This window comes from Cyprinus carpio, chromosome B10 (genome assembly GCF_018340385.1).
Source record: "Cyprinus carpio isolate SPL01 chromosome B10, ASM1834038v1, whole genome shotgun sequence".
NCBI lineage: Eukaryota > Metazoa > Chordata > Actinopteri > Cypriniformes > Cyprinidae > Cyprinus > Cyprinus carpio.
The window spans coordinates 7677032-7696020 of record NC_056606.1 but is presented as its reverse complement, the minus strand read 5'-3'; the positions used below and the strand labels follow the sequence as shown (position 1 = coordinate 7696020).

Sequence of the window (18989 nt, the reverse complement as noted above, 5' to 3'; positions counted from 1 at the left end):
AAGACCATCAAGTCTACCCTAACGATTCCACTGTGTCTTGAAAAAGTCAGCAACTTACACACACTTCCAATGTAGCGTTTCGGTGAGCCCACAATTGATGTAGATATATAAGTGTCTGAAGTTCATTCAGAGTCCTCCTGCTCCTCTGGGCATTCCTTGCAGAGAACAGCAACAATGTTAAAAGCAGAAGAAAAATCGATTTAAAAAAAAAAAAAAAAAAAAAAAAAAAATTTTTTTAAAAAAAAGAAACATCATTTGAAAATTGCCAAACTTACCCATGTCACCATTCGTGTTTCAGGTTCCTCATCAAGCAGGGACACATGGAGAAAAACAAAGAAGTGAATGGTCGAACAAATTAAGTTTACAAAAGCTGAGCTTCTCAAGCACCTGACAATATTATGCTCACCCATGGTCCTGGTCACGACTGCCCCGGCACACAAACTTTCTGACCACTCAAAGACATAAATGGACAAAATACCATCATGCCTGCTGACCCAGAAATGGTTTGATTATTGTGAAAAATGTCTATAAGAAGAAACTATTCAAAAGCTACCTAGTTTTTTTTATTCCATGGTGCCTTAAATAGGAAAAATACTATTTTGCAAAACCCCTTGAAAAAACCAAGGACCCAAATTGGACTCCATACCTGATATCATATAAAATTGAATAAAATAGTAAACCAATGAAATGGTGATACTCTACATGGTTGGTTAGTAGGCCGGCAGTTACCATTAACTCCTGACTATAATGGGCAAAAGTAACCTTTCATTTGGAGTCCACACTCAGGATTTTTAACCCAATAAAAATAGGATCTGAACCATTCCTATACACCCAATGGAAAAAGTTGAAAACTCTTAATTTCTAGCCGGCAGTTGTAGTTTTTGCAAGGTCCTTAATTATTTCCCTTCTGAAAAACACCCATAAAAAGAGGTAGAGAATTCTAGGCTGTATGGTCTTGTGATTCTCATTAAACTTACCACCAAGGCTTAAATGAAGCCACCTCTGTCTCCAGTGATGCTGGGGGTTAATAAGCGAAGATATGAAGAGCGATATCCCTTAAAACCAGCCACTTCGGTACCACAAAAAGGGGAATGGGGGCAAATTGCACAGTTCTAAACTAACTCTTAACCCTTAACAAGACCCCCTTATAAAAAACACAATACTGCTTAGAGTAACACTCAGTTGGGGGTGCTGTAGCATTACAATGTTTGTGCAAGCTGGGCCTGACTTGCTCACCTTACAATTTTATACGACATTAGTGGCCTGAAAACAGTATTGGGGTTTAGTTAGAGCATAGATGTGAGTTGATCTTTATATTATAGGTGCCAAAACTCCAGAAATTTGTACACTGTAATTAGTGGTGGGTGATTGTGGATGGTCGCAAAAATCTTGTATCACTGATATGAGTAGGTGCTAATTTTATTTCACGGTAGCAATGTAATCACAAAGTTGTTGCGTATTTTTGGTATAAATAAGGTCTTTGGTGGTGGTTATTTCAAAATGGCTTTTGGTATGCCATAGAAAGGACAACTCTTGTACACCAGTGTCAATATCACAAAAAACAAACAAACAAACAAACCTTCAAAAACAAACAAACAAACAAACAAATAAAACAAAAAAACCTGAAGCTCGACTGAAGAAAAGTAAACAGGTCAGGCGGTGCGTTTTCCCATTACCCTTCAAATTGTTGCAAAATGAAATTGGAAAATGCACCTAATGGAAACGCAATTTTCAATTTTCGCAAAAGTTGTTTTAGGTGGTTTTTCAGGCAATGCGACACAAGCAAAGCAATAAGGGGATTTTTTTTCCCCCCCCGAATTTACAGGTCACATGGCGTAATGTAAAAAGTTATATGATCATTCTTCAATGTACTTAGAACCTCTAAGAACACATCTTTCTTCATCCACAGTGGCCGCTCTCATCCATATAAGGGGTTTTCCCTACCATTAATGCTTAGGACAATTTAACATACACCTGAGACACGTCTGACAGTTCAGTGTGGCTCTGATACGTACGGCCACTGAGCTGACCGCATCCACTCTAGTCAATGCTTATTCCAGCCGCGCCAACGCTGAACATGTTTCTTCAGCTCTCTGTGCTGCTTATGTTCAGATACACCATATGCCTCCTTTGAATAAATATAGCCAAAATCTGCCAAAATCACCAAAATCCGTTGCCATGACTTATGGCGAGAGGAAAAAGTTACGTTTTAATCGCATAACACTGGTTAATGGAAACGGCGTCATTTCGCAATACTTTTTTATCGACATTTATAAAATATCGCCAAAGTTTTGTGCAAATCTGTAATGGAAACGCACCTAGTGATTAAAAAATTTGAAGCTAATTTCAAGCAATAGAACAAACGGACAGTAGAAAAAATTTATAAGAAATTCTATATGTATACAAAGCAAGTTAAATTTATAAAAACATATATCTATATAGCCATTTCTTCTTGTTAAAGTTACAAAAGTGATTTAGTCCCAGAGCAGTGAGAGATTTTCTCTTTTGTTGTTGAAATGAAAAAATCTTGTGGACTGCTGTCAGTTTAAGATCTACACCCGGATCCAATATACTGTTACATGTTTTCTTTCTCAGCTTTCACTTTCACTTAAGACCTAAATTACGGTTTATGAGGATACTTGCAAAGATGGCCACTCTTTGACGCATAGAAGTGTGTAAAGCGGCAAAAATAACTGTTCAGTACACACCCACTATATGAGCAACGTCTGAGTGCACGCCCCCCCTATCACGAATGAGTTTCTCTTTCACTACTGATTACGTTTTCAAAACAGCTTAAAATCACTTGTTTTTTAAAAGAAATGCTAACGATAATGATACGTTTTCATGATCATGTAGCACCAAAAGCAAACCAAATCTCTACCGGTTTTGACATTTTTTAACTGGTTAATCGCCCACCCCTAACTGTTTAATTGAGATGTAATTGTTTCAGACACAGCCTTGCTACCAACTCTGAATGAAAATAAGACTGTGCAAAATTTAAAACTACACCCAAATGTTGACACTATTGGTCTTCACTAAGAATCTAATTGCATGTTGGTGGAAGCTGCACCAAAATGCGGGAGTAGCCTGTTTGTGGCTGCATTTGAAACAATCTGCTTACATAAAGCTGGTACAGCCCTGCATTTTAGTCAAAGAAAAAAACATAAAAAAAGCAGGTAAAACCCATAACACCACTTTTCTCTTTACAGAAATGTTTCTGATATAATTACACAACACATACAAAAAAGCTATCAAAACACTTTTGTAAAAAGAGTAAGCTTATGTTTAGATAATTATTACACATTTCGTTGGCTGCAAAACAAAATTCCCATTCTTGTAGGAAAAACACATTTGGAACACCTCCTTGACACCACCAACTTTAAGTCCCCATTTCAAAAAGCTTCCGGCCCAGACTCAGAACTGAGTAGTGGTACTGTAAAAGTATTGATGTGATTACATGGCTCTCACTTTGTTACCTGTAGCGTATAAATGCGACAAAGCATGTAAAAGAAAAGTTTCATAATGCACATGACAATTGCAATCCAAATGTGTAACAGATAAAGAAAACATACCCTTTTTTTTAAAAAGGGAAAATGAATGCAGTGTATTTTCACCGTTTGGAGCATACCTTCCTAAGGCAAAATAGTAAACTTTAAAAGTAGTATTGTCCAAGCTCAGTTAAGTAAGTGTACTAATACAACACATATTTTAATATGCAGAGCAGGGGACATGTTCAAGATGATAATGAAGGGACAAGAAGCTCTGTAGTAACAGTTTTTGTGTCGAGCATCACTGCATTCACTTTCATATTTATTTTGTGTTAGCTTCCTGCTTTTGGCAGCATAATACGTCTTTGAGAACCATATGGTTAATTTTAAACAATTTTAAATTTTATGCACACTACACCTATTCAAAAACATTTTCAAAACCCTGCACTGATATTTACCCTCAATTCTAGTAAGTAAGTATGTTACCCATATCAACACCTTTAGCTCTTTCTAAAATAACCCTTAATTTCACTTTTTTTTTTACTCACACAATTGAGAGTAAACAGTAAATAACTAAATGAGACTAACTGAAACATTCTGTTTCCTGTAAACCTGTATATATGTAATCCTATTTGGAGTGATTAACACACCTTTTGGAAATATCCTAAAGGATCACATTATGCATTGGCAATCTTATTACAACCATTTGGAGCACAGATCTTATGAACGGTGCCTCACCAATGTTTAATTATCTTGTTTCTTACTCTAAACACCTTAAATAAATCCTTCTTCTGAATATTTAAGATCCCACAAATATATTTAATGATAAGACAATGCGAGATTGAAATGATTATATTCTTCTCCCAAAGCACAATCATCTTACCTTAAGGCCATAATGAGGCAGAGCTGAGAGCAACAGACCTTCAGAATTTTAATCAGTTTGCCATCTTTTCAAAACAACTGCATGGACTTGCTACCAAACTAATAAAAAAATAATAATAATAATAAAAAAAATAACCTTAACACTTCAGATTGTGATACCAAAAAATTGTGTTGAAATTGGTTTATTTATATAATATATATATATATTATGATAACATATATATATATATATATATATATCTAATATATATATATATATCTATATATATATATATATATAATATATATATATATATAATAAATATAAAAATAAAAAAAAAAAAAAAACAAGGCAAAATTACAGTTCATTGATTTAAGCTTTGGGCTCCAAATAATGAAGTAAATTTCTACCAATGTATGTACATAGTGTGGCTCTCAGCCCTGTATGGCCTCTTTCAGCTCCTGTCTGAGGGGAAAAAGGTGGTGAGGTGAGACTGCACAAATGCACACTTACCCCATGCCTCCACTGGCTCATGAAACCCCCTCGCATGCCCCACCACCTCCTCGCTCATCCCCCGATCCCCGTCAAAACCACCCCGGCCACGCCCGCGGTTCTCCCCCCCTCGGCCCTCTCCAGGGCCCCCATATCCTCCAGATCCAGGGCCTGAGTAACCACCTCCACCCGTGCCGTTCTTGATGGTCCTGTCTGTAATTACCTGTGAAAGAAAAATTGTGTCACTAAAGCTTAACATTTGTATACGACAGTCTTCGCCAAGCTATTACCAGCAGACTTACCATACTGACTGGGTGGTTTATAGTCTGCCTGGCCATAGCCTCCTCCAGTACTGGCCTGCTGTCCGTATTGACTAGCAGGGGGCTGTCCGTAGGACCCAGAAGGGGGGGGTAGCTGAAAGGTGGAGCCTGTTGCGGTTGGGTTGGAGTTTGTTGATATCCTCCCTGCTGGCTGTAGGAGCTCTGCTGTCCGTAGCTTCCTTGTTGGCCCTGGTATCCTCCCTGCTGCTGCTGCTGAGAATAGGAGTTTTGCTGAGGCTGCTGGGAATACAGCTCTGCTCAAATCCAGAGGCCTGCTGGGCTGCCAGAACTGTAGCTGCTGAAGGACACAAATTACAACCAGTGACCAACAAATACATTGCAAAACTTTGGGGGACTATGAAGAACAGAGTAAGCCCAATACCTGGGGGGTGCAGCAGAAGCAGGCTGTTGTCCATATCCAGGATATGTAGACTGGGCACTGTAGCTGGCCTGCCCACTATAAGAGGTCTGGTTACTGCTGGTTCGATGAAACTGCCGCAGCTGTGGAGGAATCATAGCTGCTGGCTCCATTCCCTGCGCAGGCTGACTGTAGCCCTGCGGTGCGGCCGGGGAGGCAGTATAAACCACCTAACAAAGGGTAAAAATAAGCAACTGAATAAATACACACGCTTGAGATACTGACCTCGATTTATAATACCACACAAAATGGATGAAAAATAAAAATAACACACTGCGGGCTGGTGGCTGCTGTCCGTAGGATGATCCATTACGGGCTGCTGGCCGTAACTGCTGGAGAAGCTGCCGGTCTGGGAGTAGGTCGAGTCAGCCGGTTGGCTGTATGAACGTATCTTTTGCTGTAGCTTTGCTGTTGACCATACGACTGCCTACAGAGAGCAAACAGTAAGGTCACTCACACACCGGCCACTTTAACGGCTTCTGTTTTGCAGCACTTATTAGACAAAAAGCATGGCCGCGAATGTGCGAAAAATAAGAGTTTAAGGTGACGGTTTACCTGAGTGCCCTGTCCCATAACCCTGTTTGAGAGGGCTGGGCCGTGTACGAGCTGTACCTGATAATAAAAGATGAGTTCTCTCATTTTATTACAGATAAACAACTGTTATATAAAGGACTGCCCTCATCTTTTGACCAGCACATTTCCATGACTATACGGGGGATGTTCTACGCTGTCCATCATTAGTGAATAAAGAGAAAGCCTTCTCTATAAAGAACTGCAATAATACACAGTTTTAACCATACCCCTGTTGGCTTGCAGCCTTGTCCGTAACTGTTGTAATCTGCGAGAAAAAAAACACATTAACAGCATTTAAAAATATCAAACTCATTCACAAAACAACAAGGATTTGTTTTGTCACAGGAGGTATGTTCATGTACGTTGCACTTAAAACGCTTATCTTGATTCATTAACAAACACATATTAATAATGTAAAAAGAAAATACGTGTACAGAAAGTATAAAATAACGTATATTAAAGTGGTGTGAAAAGAATTGCTTTTGTTTCTCCAGAAGACTACTGAAGAGAATGAGCACGCGCCACACACAAAGTAACACGAACTGTTTGATACTATGGATTCACACTGTACAGCAGATGTTGAAATGGATGCATTCTGTGATTAATATTTACAGGATTATGAATAACACCGTATTATTTTGATCTGAATACTAGTATTTACAGCAATCACAGAACCCTAATGAGCTATAACAATTAGCCCGCCTCTTAGCGCTAACGCGTTGCCGAGCAACAGACCGGCGCGTGTATATAGTGCGCAAAAATAAATAAGCTGGGTATAAAATAATTAAGGTAAATTTGTGTGTTGTCAACTAAAGAAATTACTTTTATGTGTGTGAAGCCAAGCAAACTGTACAGTATCGCAGTTATCGACCCCTCCCCCATTTTCACACGCAGACAAACGAACCGTTTCGAAACACACCGGCCAAACAAGAAAACACAAGTATTTAATAAGATTCATCGCGGTTTATTGAGTACATTACCATAACTATAACTGGCAAACAACGTTTATATCTAAATTTTTTTTAAACCTCTAACACGTATGAAATTTTAACAAAAGATTTTAACGTAGCTCTTACCTGCAGCAGACGCCATTTCGTGTGCCTTTGGTTGCGCAAACTGCGCATGCGTGGATGATACTCTTCAGGCGCTACCATTTAGTCAAGCGGGGGTGGACATTTATTGCAAACGTTATAATTTCGTGAGTATGAATATGTAAATCCTTAAATTTGTCTGAACGTTAACAGTTGATGCACTTTGCTTGGTAAAGCACATCATACTGTTAAAGAATATTAATATAGCGAACTTATAATTTTCTGTTAATGGATTCGTCCTGAGATCTAAGAGTGCCCTACTTAACCGATGCCCACGGAGATAAATCCTTCCTAAGAGCGATGTATGAAAGAAATGCATCACTGTAAGCACCACTCTGCACAGTTTAAATAAAAATTCGGGTTGTTTAGGATTGTCTAAAACACAAATGTAAATGTACAGGAGTGTTGATGAAAAACATACTGCAAACTAAACTGTAATCCCATGTACATCTGTAGGATTGAACGAGTGTATTAAAACCGTTTCGATTTAAATATGAATAAATCATAGTCTTAGAATTTAAAACAAATCAAACAAAAAAATGCTACCCTGGAAAACTGCTTGCATGCTAAAGTCCTGTAAATTATGCTTTACTATCACATTGGAAAGTATATTTTTATTTGGCATTGTTCATTGCACAGTGTAGCATTACCCCAAACCATAGTTTTACCTGCAACCTTTTTTTCTTTTTTTTTGTTTTCTACGACCTAGCTAAAGCAAGCAAAATTACATTTCAGCTGTAGCATACAAACTGTACCTTGAAACATAGTGTTAGGCACTTGGAAAAGATATTGACAGTGAATGCTTATTGAAGGTGCCAGTGCCAAATACAGTTCATATCTCTGAAGAGTAGATATAATAACAGTGACTTTTGTTGACAATCGTTCGACTGACAGCACACGATGGGACCACAGCTGAGATCCTGCACCTGACAACATCTGATATGGACTGCTGCAGACAGGGCTGTCCGGGAGCGTACTGGTCCCATTCCCACCGTCGACAGTGTTTTGCAGTGCAGTGGAAGAATGCAGATTTTTTCTTCTACAGCTGTTGGGTCATTGTCCCCGAGTGCCAGAAGGGTCAAGCAGGTCACGATAAAATACCGGTGTCCTGTGTCAGATTGTCAGTGGTTTACCGTCGAGTAACGCCATCTTGCTTCAACGACGGATGGCAACAGGGAGCAGTCAAAGAGGGGCAAATTTACCTCCCGTTCCACTGTAGAATTGGTTCTGAAATTCCCCCCTGCAAAAAGGTACCCACGATTATCGGGAAGTTAAAATAGACGGCAAGGAGTAATACAGATTTGTTTTTGGTTATACTATTAAGTTTGAAATAATATTTAAATTTTAATTGTAAACTGAACATCTTAATGTTAGCTTAAAGTTCGGGCTGCACAATAATGATTGAATGATAAATCATACTATTTTGCTAAAATATTGTTGACTTCATTTTTTTCCAATTTCATCAGAATTTTTACACTTTCACATAAGGCACAAATCAAGAGAACATCAATTATGCGAATTGCGAAAGCATGCGGCTTTGCTTGTAGATTTAACAGCGCAGATGACCGTGTGAAAGAAAAACTGGCTGTATTACACGTTTATTCAAGAAGAATATCTCAAAAAGATGGTTAAACTCCAACTTACATGTTTGCCAGTGTTTTTAAAACTCAGTGCTTTTTTTCCCCTAAGGTAGACAGAGCGCACGTACACATGGTTTGCCAGGTGGGAAGATTAGTGTAAACCACTGGGCAGAAACTTATCAATTTGCCTCTTTTACACAGTGATTCCGGAAAATACACAGATAATGTGGTCCTGTGATGGATTTGATTTTAGTTCAGTCACACTGCTAGTGATTTTCCGGAGTCTGTGCAAGGCGTTAAACACATCCGCTATAAGACAGGTTACATTAGTAATGTGACAGGCAGTCAACGTTGTACGTACCGTTTAGTCTGTCGACCCTATCCGAATCATTTGTTTTCAAAAAGCACTGATAGCGAGGGAGCTGCCCTGATCCTCCTGGCTTTCATTCCAGTTTAAACACCATATTTTTTAAGACCTTGAACATTGAGCTTCCCTTTAAAACACCCGTTAAAATGGTTGCACACGATTACATCCCTACGACAACACCCTTTTACCCCGCACGTGGTGACCTAGGCTTTTGTTCCTACAGGCCCCCCCCCCTTCGTTCCAGCACTGACTCACCTGCAATGTCTACTAGGTTCCGCCATCCGGGAGATCGTCACCTTGATCACTCCCCCTGGACCTAGTCCTGCCGTCCACTCATAAGTGCACTCTGGATCAAATGCGCTGTGTGAAGGGGCGTTTAACGAAGGAAATGCCTCATTGGTGGATTTAAAGCTCTTGACCATCTTGGAAACCGCAACCAGTGCGATGCTTATGGAGCTGCTTACCAAAGCCAGATACAACAAATGCTGAAATTAAAATAAATATAAAGCTGGGCATATAGCGGCAGATGATTATCCTCACTAAATCGAAAGAGGCAGGAATCGTGGATCAATGATTAAAATAACGATTTCCATTGTGCAGACCTACTTCCAATTTAATGTTAAAATATTAAAAAGGGTTCTGAGAGAAAAATAAGATAAGTCTCTTGTAGAAGATTTAATTCTCATTTCTGTTAATCAAACCTGGCTGTATCTGAGGCTGTGTTGCTCACCAGTGGAGACGCAGGAGCATGGAGCGAAAGCGGACATCACCCTCCTGACCCGAGGGCATGGAGTCGTGGTGCAGAGCAAAGACACGAACACAGTGGCACAAGGAAAAGCACGTGCCCAGTCTGGAGCTCATCCTCACACTCGACATCACGCATCACCATCGCCCATACAGCACCTCTGACAGCTCTGAGACACACACACCCCCACACAACATATGCATAAACAGTCTACAGAAAACAGATTCATTTGCCCATGACTGTAACGAACCGTGTCGCGGAATTTTTGATGTGTTTTGTTGTGTGTATAATCAGACACTCACGGGCGATGAGCGAGACTCAGGCGCCCAGAGACGCAAATAGGAGGCCGTGTTGTGATATGCAGCCCAAACAGTTAGCTACTCTAGGGTTTGAATTGCTTGATTGCAGGAAGATGTCTCCTCTCCGAAATCAAACTGCCAGTGAACGAACATGCTGTTAGTGACATCACACCAGGTCTAAGTCCTTTGTGTGTTTTAATGGGATGACTGAATGTGAAGATCGGTCAACTTCAAACCTCCCGAGGCCCCTCCTGAGTCACTTAGTCCCGCTCTCTTCATCATGGACATACAGACGCGGACGGTCTTCTTCACTCACTGTCGCCGAACCGCGCTCGTAGCCCATGCACACACAGTAATATGGATGTGCGTTCTGTTGCGCCTCTTTAACTAGTCCATCAATTCAATGTATCTTTATATACTTATCTGTTCAAACACACATGCACATACATCCTGCAGACTAGTACGTTTTGTCATTTGGGGTCAATCTCGCTAAAGTATGCGTGCACAATTTCAACACCAAATCATTAAAAAACAAAATAAAAAAAAGAAAAAAAAACAGTATTTTTGAGTTTTAAGAGAGTTTTCCCCTCAGATTTCTCCTTGCCAATAATGTATCGGAATGGCCTTATATATAGAACGTTCCTTTCTTGTACTAGTTTAAGTAACTTTCATTAATGGATAAACATTCTTTTAAACATTTTAATTAGTTTTACAACTAAATTAACAGTTTAATACGCGCATAAATTTAACACTTTTTATGGGGTTTAATATAACTGTTAAATACATTAATTTGTTGTGCGGGGGTTATATAAACTAAAGAAATAATGTTTGTCTGATAGTTTGTAGTCTTGCTTTGTTTTAAAAATTTTAGATAATTCCAAAATAATTTGGAATGGCTATCATAACTACAGTTAATCTGCAAACCCTGTTAACCGATCACTTACTGATACCCTAATAGTATCGTGTATGGTCCATAATAGCAGTAAAGACTATGCCAATTAATACATCAATTATTTAAATTAGTAAAAATACTTTGTTGTTTCAACATTTTATTGAAAATTTAAATGTGTAAATATCGTTACCAATTTAATCAAGTTAAAATCACGTGTGATTAATCATGATTAATTACATAAACTTGTGCGAGTCATCCATTTGTTTAACATTCAGTTAACTACACTTAGTTAGTTAACCATGAACCTAACAATAAAAAACATTCGACTAAAGCATGTTATTAATCTTAGTATAATGTTATACATTATTAAAAAATCATGGAGCTTGGTCTTTGTTAATATTGTTTAATGGATCCGAGCTAACCTTAACAATTGCTAATTGTTATTGCTTATTATAAAACGTTCGCATTTTTAAACATGAGCTGCAGCCGCAATCATTTTTCTTTTTCTTTAGGTTGTTTAGTAATGAACCAGTAGGACCAAAACAAACCATGATTACAGATTATCAATACGAACACATACATACACAATAGACACAGACACACCCTGTGGACCCCCAGACTCTTCCCGCCACGGTGCGCCAGCCGTAGAGGTACAGAGGTGTCCCGGAACAACAGCACTGGCACCGGACAGCAGAGCCACCACCCACGAGAAACACCTGCCAGTTTTGCCTCTGTTACAAGAGGATCAACACAAACACACTACATCCCTGGCAGATTGAAGGAAAGTGCTCACACTAGTGTTTCACGCACACACACACCACACACAACAACCACACACATAATTCCCCACACACACACACACACACACCTTTCCGCACTAACACCTGTCCAGGGTAAAGTGCGTGCAGTGGTCGCTCTCCTGGGCATTAGGAACATGTTGATAAATCTGGCATGAGACATGCTTGGAGCCAGCTGTGAGTCTCGCCCTGAGAACGCCAGCCATTGTAAACGATCATGAAGACCAGTACCCAAAGAGACAAAGTAGAAAGGATGCAGCTCAGGAAGAAAGAGAAGATAGATCTTAAACTTTCTGTCGGCTAGTGCCTGTAACACACACAGAGACTCAGAAATAGAGCAGATTTTAGACAGAATGTAGAGAGAGGTTTACAAGCCAAGGAGAGCTTCTAAAGGGGTGGTTTCACTTTTTTAACTTTAAACTTTAAACTTTAAAGGCGCGGTCACAAGAGTTTATTTCTAACAGTTTGGACAATTGCGTGAATCAGAGGTAAAAAACTATATAAATGCTGTTCATTTCTTGCACAGACCGATCGTTTTTCGTGTCTTTACACATCAATGTATCGTCACGAGCCGCAGGGTTTAATTTGGATTGGTCTGTGCTTGGTTTTTTTTACTCTCATAGATTCTGTTACCAATTGACAAGCCATGATACAGCTGAGAGACTGCAACGGCTGGAGTTAAAAATCATAATTTGTGTTCTACTGAAGAAATTAAAGTCACCTACATCTTGGATGCCCTGGGGGTAGGCAGATACACATCAAATTTTCATTTTTAGGTGAACTATTCCTTTAAAGCTTTAATCAGGATAAAACCGTATATTAAAAGCTAACATTAGCAGTAGAATTTAGAAATAACAGCGTATCTAAATGTATGAGACAACAAAAAACATACCATTAAGAGCTGTGCTTGCACAGGTTCTGCGCAATCCTCTTCACTAATATTCCTCTGGGTCTCATTCACCTCGAACAAAAAAAAAAAAAGGAGAAAAAAAAAAGAAAGAAAAAAAATAAAAACTCAAATTGATAAGCAATATTGACGACACCATTGTTTACCATACAATTGGCATTCTGAGGCGAGGGGGCGAGGCATTTAGACGCGCACTATAGAGGAGATTTACGGTTTAGCGATTTAAAAACACACTGAGCCCAGCTGACCAATCAGAGCCCATGTGTATTTCTGAGTGGAGGGGCTTGCATAAAACCAGGAAAGGCCCAGAGCGTTCAGCGGAGGAGGGACAGAAGCAGTGTAGAATAAAGGTAATTTATGTGAAAAATAATTATTTGTTTTTAAATGAAGCATTAACACTGCACCCCATAAACACAATCAAGCCCAGAAAAAAAAAAACAGTCAACCACCCCTTTAATGCAGAAGTATTTAGTCATGCAGAATGCTTGTCTATGGAACTTTTCATGTGTGTAATATCTATTTATCTGTGCAGAGTATGAAGATAAATAAATAAATATATATATATATAATATTAATATATAATTATCTTTGATCTATCATTCTATATATGATATATACATATATATAATATACTATATAAAAACACAAACTGTATATCAAAATTGAATTGCATTTAAAAATCATAAATACAAAGCAACCGATTAAAAGATATAGGAAAAATTTAACGATAGGACATGTACATACAACATTTACATCACAATAAAGAAGAGACGAGCACTAAGATTTCTGTAACCAATATATGCACTTTGGGTATTATTTCTTACTGTTTATCAACGATTAACACTCATGATGTCTGACCTGAATTTTTAAATGTAAAATATGCTCACTCACAAGTGGTTGAAGACACTGAGCACCACCCCCAAAGGTCATGTGAATGACCACTCCAATGATCACAGACATCTTCTCTGATCTTGTAGAAGTTGAGGAAGGGTCAGGCGATTCACTGGCCATGTCCCAAATCTACAAGCTCAATCGAACACCACAAAATTAGAGCTAGGATCAGTGAATTAGTCTGAGCAGTCCATGTATCATTATTCAGGATAGTGGCTTCCACCCACAGAAATGTGCTTCAAAAATCTTCAGACAGTGTGCACCTCACTGGATCAATGCCAAGCTGGATAAAGGTCCAGAGAAAACACCCGGAAACGTTGGGATCCAAGGTGAGTAAAGCATTTGTTTTGTAGAGTTTCATTTCTGTGTAAAAGGACGAAAAACAATAGCGTACAATAATTAATGTGGAACCTTAAATAAAATATAGCCATGGAATTATTAGCTGCGAGCTTCTGCAATGACGGGCCCAAGCACTATGCGACGGGAAGCAATGGCATTTTAAAAAATAAGCAGCGTAACCAGAAAAGGATTTTTCTCAAGGTGTTCAGTTTTAGTACCACACTTCTGGCTGCCAGCTGGTGGCGCTATAACTATCAGTGCCTGGACCGGCTAAAAAGTGTGTTTTGTGTCTGGGTTAACGTCCACTCCTGCTGTGTGAACATGGCCTTGACGCTCCCGGCTGAGCCAAAGATGTTGAGGGATTTGGAGAAACGTCATTAAAGAATGGGGGGGTGATCGTGCTTCCATGAGTCGCTACGTATTATGGGAGAATATCCCATCATCTCATCTTGATAATGTACCCGCCCATCAAAAAAGGTCGTCCAGATCTGAACAGAAGCTAAAACAATTTAATCAGAAACAAAAAATGACATTTATGGATCAGCATTAGCACAATAGCTCGATGCTAAACCATGGCTAAATGCACATCAGTTTAATTCATTTAGTTACAACTCGCTGACCTCATCTTTCATGGTCGTCTTCTCGCTTGTGGTCCTTCTCAGTCAACACCATCCACAAAGCAAAGAGCGTCATGACTGAACCATGACCAAGATCTCCGAACATCACCGCCAAACCAGAAGGGAAAGGTGTTTAATGGTATAAGGAGCTGTGAGGGAGAGTCACGAAAAATAAAAAACTAAATTCATTACAAGGCTGAAAATCATGATGATTACAACGATTTTCAACAATGATAATAATGACAAATGTTTCTTGAACAGCATATTAGAGTGATTTCTGAAGGATCATGTGACACTGAAGACTGGAGTAATGATGCTGAAAATACAGCTTTACATCACAGGAATAAATATTTCAAAATACATCAAATAGAAAACAGTTATTTTTAAATTGTATTGATGATTTCACAATATCTGATTTAATTGTTTTTTTTAAATGGTAGAGTCTAGCTAAAGGTGAACCATATGGAACACTTTTATGGAGCCTGACAGCCTCTAGTCACCCTATGGCTTTTATTGTACTGAAAGAGAGCAGCATGACTGTTCTTCAAAATATCTTGTTTTGTTGTGCTCCAACGATGAAAAATGTCTTATAGTTTTGGCACAACCTGAGTGTGAGTAAATAAAGACACAATTTTAATAAATTTGGGTAAACCTATGTGCTTTAATTTCCAGTGTAGCTTCTCATCAAGGTTATAATAGGATAATAGTTGGGTGTTCTGCACTCACCCGGGCTGGCCTCCCTGTAGTCGCCCACTCCATACTCCTTCCACTATACTCTGGAAGCCTGAGGTAAACTTGTTGCTCCTCAAAAGTGTCGGTGGAGTGTCCACTGGCTTGGATACGGTTCATTTTCAAAGGAAGGGACGGTGGCGGATCCAACTTTTCTCTATTAAGAAAATTAATGGAATACGTCTCCCAAAAATTAAAATATTCACCCTCAAGCCAGTCGGAACCTCAAGCCATTCTTTTATCGATCAGATTTGAGAGAATGTAATCATTACATCACTTCCTTACCATGGATCCATTGCAGGTGAATGGGTGCCATCAAATGAGAGTCCAAACAGCTGACTAAAAACAATCACAAGTAATCCACACCAGTTACATCTTATGAAGTCAAATAATCAAAATATAGTCCATAATTCAGTATATTGAACGCTTCCTCCAGTGGAAAGTCCATCCCCTGTTGTCCTCTCACATCAAAATTTAGAGAACTGCTTGAAGTGTTTTTCACATGCAAACTGTGCTTGATCTTGTAGAAGCATATTTCTCCTCCTGATTCAGACAGACAGACTTTTTTCAAACTAAAGAAAGCAAATTGTAGAGATTACTTGCATTTTTCGCTGGAAGCCAGTAGTTTGAAGTTAATAGACATTAACTGATTGTCTGGAGTGGGTGTGGATTTGACTTGTGGATTCATTGTGTTGTTTGTTATCAGCTGTTTGACTCTCATTCTGACGGCACCCATTCACTGCAGAGCGATCCACTGGTGAGCAAGTGATGCCAAAAACAAATTTTTTGGGCTAAATTTCTCCAAAGCTGCTCTGGTGTAGAACATAAACTCATCTCTCTTGAATGGCCTGAGTGGTGAGGTACATTGTCAGCAAATTTCATTTTTGGGTGAACTATTATTCTTTTTAAAAGATGCTACAGTTACAGTACTCTTATCTCAAAGGCACTTTAAAACTTCTTAACTGCTTTCTCATAGCGTCAGTAGTTGGATTCAAATCAAGACTAGCGTGTAATGAGAACGATTTTACTCACTGAGCCCGATGATCCCTCATCCAGCGCCCGCCTCAGGTTCGCACAGGTCAACTGACCGGGACACCACACTTCATAGGCGGATGAGTACAGGACTTGTGGTTGGACGTTCGAAGCTGGCAGAGTTTAAGGGATGGTGATAATGTGCTTTCAATCTTCATTCACTTGCAGCACTCACCCACGATTGCTGCCGATTCAGAACGCCTTATGCAAAGACCTGCTTCGAAAGTAATCCTCAGTTCGTTGCAAAACCTGATTGCGCAATACATCGCTGGATCATTCACGTTTATTAATTATGAACGAGCAGGATACAATAAGTTATGCCAATCCTCCAGGTGAATGTGTTAACGGGTCAGCTACTATTGGGCAGAGGACAAACCGTAATCAAACCCCATAAGGAGACTCTAAAGGCAAAGAACAGAAGACGTACGTTTTGGTAAGTCTTGGATGCGGGCCCGCAATGCTGTCCATCACATCGGCCCGTTCCTCATCGTGTTTCAGGTGAGGGTATAGATGACAGTGGTAAACTGTGAAAAACCATATAACAAAATTCAAAATGACAGACAGACTGAGGACAGAACATGTTCACTATGTTCCATCGGCAAAATACTTTACATTCTTTTTTCACAATAATGGTCCGTGGGCGATATATTCAAAAGTAGTTTTTACTTGTTCCATAGCACCTTTCAAATTGGGTCAGTGTCATCAACTGCAGAATAGATCTTTGACAAATTTTTTTTTTTTTGTTAAAATAACAAAAACAAACACATGTGCCAAGTTCTTAAAACCTGGTTTGATATGGATTTGAAAAAGTTATTATTTTTCAAGAAAAATTTTAAATTAAATTAATTTAAATTTAAATGAAAAAAGACAATACATCTAAAAAATGTCAAATAACAAGTAGATATTTTCTTTTTCTTTTTTTTCTTTTTTTTTTTTTTGCACAAATATTATTATTTATTGAAAAATAGAAAATTCTGGGGAACTGATATGATTTTTACAACTGAACTAACCTTTCCCCTAAAAAAAAAAGATCTGATATTCTGAGAGACTTTTGACCTGTTTTCTTCTGCATGTTGGTCGCACCACATGACTTAATGTTTTAGCAGACAACTTTTTTTTAAAAATAAAAAAACAAAAAAATAAACCCAACAAAACAAAAAAAAAAAAAATGAAAAAAAGAAACAAAAAAAAAAAAATAACAAAGAAAAAAATCACAAAACAACAAAAAAAAAAACAAAAAAAAAATTTAAAAAAGGAATTCAAAAAAGTGTATTGAAGTCACTGTAGGGTATGATTTTGTTTTTAATAAAATTTGAAAAAAAATAGTCCACCCCAAAGGAGGCAATGCTTTTAATTTTTTAAGGGCATTATTTTCTCAGAATACTTAATGTAATTACAATTTTAAAAATTCATTGTTATTGACAGCCCAAAAAACCATTTTAAAAATTTATTTAAATACTAATTAATTCAACCCAAAAAATATAAAGCACCAAAAAATAGTTAAAAAAATTTAGCACAACGGGAATGTGTGGGAACACCCCCAAAAAATGAAAAATAAAAGAAAACCCCTAAACCCCTTGACCACCAGTCACAAATTTTTTGAACCTTCTCCCCAAATTGGTCGCCCCCAAAAAGGAAAAGGGGAACACTACGCTTTACTGATCCCCCCCTGAGACATAAAAACGAGCAACCCCCCCCCTAAACAACCCTTTTAATCATTGAGCTCTGCAGCAGCAAAAGGGTTTTACCTAAAAATTTTAAAACCCAAACAGAGGCATTTAAATTTCAGGGCAGCATATTCTTTTAAAAAAACCAAACCATTTGAATTAAACTAAAAAGCCATTAAAAAGCATTTGGGGTTTGGATCTCGCACCCCTCATTTACACAAAAAGTTTGATACCGGTCCAACCCCAATTTTCCCGCCATTTCTGCGTATTTGGGGATGGTGTAACCTTTAAGACCCCCAAAACATGCCTAAAAACGCCTCCCCCCAAATTCACCCCTAATTAACCCTGAGAGGGAACCTGAAACACAAACACACCGAACGGAAGGTCACAGGGGTTTCTGGATGTAGGCCGAGCCCAACACGCTCTTTCTTTTTTTAAAAATTTGTCTGGGGGGTTTCTTTGTGACTCCCCCCGGGGTTTGGCCCCCAGTCTCTGTTTGGGGTGCAGCCTGTCACTGATCAGTCCCCCCCAGAAAAGGGAAACCTCCTCATACTGGGGCCCCCCAGGGCTTCATGCTAAACACAGACACTCCACATCACAACCCGGATTTCACAAATACTGACTGCAGAGGGGGCAACCCATCAAACGGGGGTTTTTTTTAACAAAAATAAATAAAAAAATTTAAAAAATCACCAAAAAATTTGGCCTTTTTAAATTATTGGGCATTGGATAAAAATTTTTGTCCTTTTGGGCTGATTAAAAGAATGAATGATTTTGTTCATCCAAAATATAAAAAAGTTATGTCCCCATATATATAAAATTTAAAAAAAATATATCAAAAATTTTAAATTAAAAAAAAAAAAAACCAATAAAGTTTAAAAGG

General features: G+C 38.5%; 3 protein-coding genes and 1 long non-coding RNA gene across 6 annotated transcripts in view; 2 read left to right on the top strand and 2 right to left on the bottom strand.

Moving 5' to 3' along the window:
- The window catches only part of LOC109071181 (solute carrier family 35 member E4-like), a 224911-nt gene that overhangs the window by 36064 nt on the left and 169858 nt on the right, over positions 1 to 18989 (bottom strand). The window lies entirely within an intron of this gene.
- sftpba (surfactant protein Ba) overlaps positions 1 to 18989 on the top strand; it is a 226829-nt gene that overhangs the window by 94674 nt on the left and 113166 nt on the right. The gene's annotated exons all lie outside the window — the stretch shown is intronic.
- The window catches only part of LOC109054485 (cytosolic purine 5'-nucleotidase), a 595585-nt gene that overhangs the window by 559403 nt on the left and 17193 nt on the right, over positions 1 to 18989 (top strand). The window lies entirely within an intron of this gene.
- On the bottom strand, positions 5028 to 5673 carry LOC122138673. The gene is made up of 3 exons (XR_006155726.1): positions 5545 to 5673; positions 5145 to 5460; positions 5028 to 5065 (listed from the first exon to the last, which is right to left on the bottom strand). It is a non-coding gene; the product is annotated as an uncharacterized LOC122138673 (long non-coding RNA).